Source organism: Solanum verrucosum, unplaced genomic scaffold (assembly GCF_900185275.1).
Source record: "Solanum verrucosum unplaced genomic scaffold, falcon-dt-bn FXZP01000094.1, whole genome shotgun sequence".
Taxonomy (NCBI): Eukaryota; Viridiplantae; Streptophyta; class Magnoliopsida; order Solanales; family Solanaceae; genus Solanum; species Solanum verrucosum.
This window is the reverse complement of record NW_026019970.1, coordinates 2,259,778-2,263,771: the sequence shown is the minus strand read 5'-3', so window position 1 is coordinate 2,263,771 and position 3,994 is coordinate 2,259,778. Positions and strand designations below refer to the sequence as shown.

At 29.3% G+C, this 3,994-nt stretch overlaps 1 pseudogene; it reads right to left on the bottom strand.

Moving 5' to 3' along the window:
* LOC125817117 (putative pentatricopeptide repeat-containing protein At1g12700, mitochondrial) overlaps positions 1 to 911 on the bottom strand; it is a 1,720-nt pseudogene extending 809 nt beyond the window's left edge.
* Positions 912 to 3,994: the final 3,083 nt, after the last annotated feature.

The following is a 3,994-nucleotide window of genomic DNA, read 5'->3' as shown; positions in this document are numbered from 1 at the left end:
CCTTGGCATCTTCGACTTTCCCTTCTTTGCATAGTCCATCTGTTAGTATGTTGAAGGTGCGTACATTTGGATAAATATTAAGGTTTACCATCTCAGAGAACAAAGTCTTACACTTTTCCCATTCACCAAGCTTACACATACCATCAATTATTGAGTTATATGTAACTATGTTTGGAGGAATATCTTTCTGCTTCATCTCATTCATAAGATTGATAGCAGCATCTAAGTTTCCATCTTTACAAAGGGCATCTATGATGATGTTGTAGTTTAATTAAGTTGGGCTTAGTGTTCCCTTGTTCCATTAACCGGAGCAAACTTAAAGTCTTCTCCGTATGACCCCTTTTACCAAGCCCATTCATGACGGTTGCATACATGACTTCATCAGGTTCACAAATCTTTTCTCGCACCAACTTTTTGAACAATTCAACTGCATCTTTGACCTTATTTTCAGCAAAGATTCCCCTAATAGGGTGTTAAAGGTGACAACATTAAACGGAATACCATTCTTGAGGTAAATGGGTAACACCGAAAATGCACAATCAACACGATGCATCAGGCAATAACTATTAATGACAATATTTAAGATGACTCCATTAATTGGGATACCCAATTTCTGCATTTCTCGAAAAAGAGAAAGGACAGCAGAATAATGCTTCATATTTATCATAGTCTTAAATAATTTAGAGAAGTCAACAAGAGAAGGAAGACGCTTCATTGTAACCATTTTGCTTAAAGAGAATCACAGCATCATCTAAACAGTTGATGTTAACCCCAAAATCAAATTTATCCATTGCAGAAATGGATTTATTACTATAAATTCTCACTGTAATTGCCGTAAAACAAGAATGAGAATTAGGAGACAAAGAGAGAGAAGGAATACCATTGCGCAGACAAAATCTCCTCATCTCCAATGCCAAACGAATCTCTCTCACTCAATAATTTTCAGCTCATGTGACTAATTTTGCAGCAAACTTATGCGCTTTTTGCAATGACCCGCCATATCATCGCACCCACGTAAGCGCCAGGTAAGTGCCACATCGACACAAAGTTTCCCATATGAGGGCTTGCATATAAAGGTGCTAGACATATATGGAGAATTCCATCCTTCCAGGACCAATTTTGGATATGTAATTGGATTTGGTTTAATTGAGCGTAACTTATATAATTATTTGGTCAGATAATTGGGTGTAATGAATAAGTAACTCATTTAAGTGACACAATTTTATTTAGACCCAATTATATTTAAGAATAAAAATTAAATAATATCTTCTACTATTATATTTTAATTATTTTTTAGAAAATGTAAAATAATAAAGAATCTCAATAAAACAAAAAAAAGAAAAGTCTCAACAATTAACTTAACTAAAAATTTTACAATTGACATATGTATGACTAGTGTTTTAAAAGGTGGGTGTGTGAGGCGAGACATTTTATACAATATAGGGCGAGGCATTTATACAATATAGGTGAGGCGTAAGTCCCGAGACACGGAGTGTAAATCCGATGAATCTACGGGGTGTAGTCTCATGTATATATATATATATATATATATAGAGAGAGAGAGAGAGAGAGATGATATATTAATATGTTCTAACACATATCAAGAATATTTAACCCATATGAAAATATTTTCAGAAATATGCATAGAGCTAAGTTACAAGAACAAAACTTGCTTCATTCCAATGGTATAAAAATGCCTAAAGAAATGAATTGGTATAGTTGAAGGCAACTTAGCTTATACCAAATCAATAAGGGGGTTGTGATGTTTCTTAATACATGGTAATGTATTTTAATACATGGTATGCGGAATTTATATGCATTAAGCATTTTTTATGTTGTATAAATGTCATTTCTTTTTAAAATACCTTTTGCATTTATGTATTCAAAATACTCTTGTATTCTTATCATTTTTATCTTATGGATTGCTACAATCAATTTTATAGATTTTCGGCTTACCGATAAAAAAGCTTTCTCTAAATTTTGTATAGATTTGTCCAGGTTATATAAAGTTATGCGATGTTTCCATGCTCTTCTTCTTACTAAGTGTAAATGATATTGAATATTTTTCATTTTATGCTATTAGCATGAATATATATATATATATATATATATACACACAATTTTATAGTTTTATTATATATATATATATATACACACACAATTTTATAGTTTTATTACTAATAAAATAAGCAAAAGTAAACCTTTCAATGATTTATGGTTTTTTATTTGAGATAAGTATTAATAATCAATAATGAAGAAAAAGAGTATTAGAATTACTATTTGAGAAATATCATTACACCAATAATAAAAATATGATTTAAAGCAAAAAAAGGTTCAAAAAAATAAATTAAAAACACCCGGGCATACGTTTTTTCTCCCTAGACTTACGTTTTTATGCTCGGGACTTACGCCTCAAATTTTAGGACTTACAACTTTTGGATCTACATCTTTAATTTACGCCTCGAAGTGTTTTTTGTACGCCTCGCCCTGGGACTCGCCCCAAAAAACATTTTTAAAAACACTGTGTATGACTAATAATTATAAGTTATGACATTATTATTTTCTTTCAAGTTATAACAATAAAAAATTGCAGGTTCTAACATTTTATTTAAATAAAAAATGATTTAAAACAACAGTAAAAATTATTTTATTTGAAAAATAAATAAGGTAAAATCGAATAAATTATTAGTAATTAATTTGAATTCATTAATGATAATTAGTATGTGCCATGAAACTAGGAGATTCATAAAAAAAAAAGGAATATTTGTTTTCCTTTTTTAACTCAATGCAGTTAAATTTCATTCAAAAATAGCTTTTTTTTTCTTTTGTTCAAACGTTTCTCTCTCTTCACAATTTTTTCTGTAACTAGTTGTCACTCTCAACTAGTTCTAAATCATTTTTATTCAATAATCTTCATTTACTTGTAATGGACGGCTTCTTATCAATATTAATAAAGTATGGTGGTATATACGATCCTTCAGGATAGTGTTTCTTTTTACGATTTTTTATTTGTATTGTTATACTAATCAAACATAAAAAAAAAAATAAGAACAGTGATACTGAAAATAAAATTATCAGATTTTTTTTGTGTATAATAAAATTTAATTATGACGTTTTTGATATGAACATTCTTTTTTTGAAATTACATAAAATTTGTTTGAAATTGGTACAGATTTTGGTATGAATTTTTTTAAAATTTAAGGTTTTTGGTAAAAAAAAAAAATACATAAAATTTATTTGTAAATGGTATACTGGTTATACCATTTTTGTAAGATTTTGAAAATTATATTGGAATGAATTTGGTATACTGTTTACCTAATTAATGACAAGTAATTGTTAAAATTAGTATTATTTTTGTATTATATTGGCATGATTCTGCTGTGAAAAAATTACGACTTATGGGATGAAATAGTTATAATGTTAATATGAAATATGTATGAAAAGTGTGCCAAAAAATGTATGAAATGTGTACACTCCATTCTGGCGTTTTAAAAAAAATAAATGAATAATGTTATATTTGGTACTCCATTATTATTTGGTATGTTTGGTGGTTAAAAAAACTATATAATTTTTTTTAGGCTTAAGTCATTCATGGTCACCTAAAGTTGTCCGTATATTTCACTTAGACACCTCAATTAAAAGTTATACCTATTGAATACCTGTCTTGTTCAAAAAATGTACCTATTGAATAGGTTTTGATGACATGGCATCATAGGTGTAATACACCTCTGAGAAGCGCATGAAACAAAAAAAAAAATTACTTACAGACCAATCACAAAATAACACGTCAACATTCAAAAAGTAAAGCAAACATTTCAACATTAAAAAAAAAATTCCTAAAACATGTCTTCTTCCCCAATTCCAAACCACCTTATTGCATTTCCTCCTCACCAGTCACCAGCTAAATTGTTTTGCCACCTTCCCCTGCCACGCACCCTTTCTATATTCTCCTTCATTTTTCCTTTCTACTATCATTCCACCACCACCAATATCG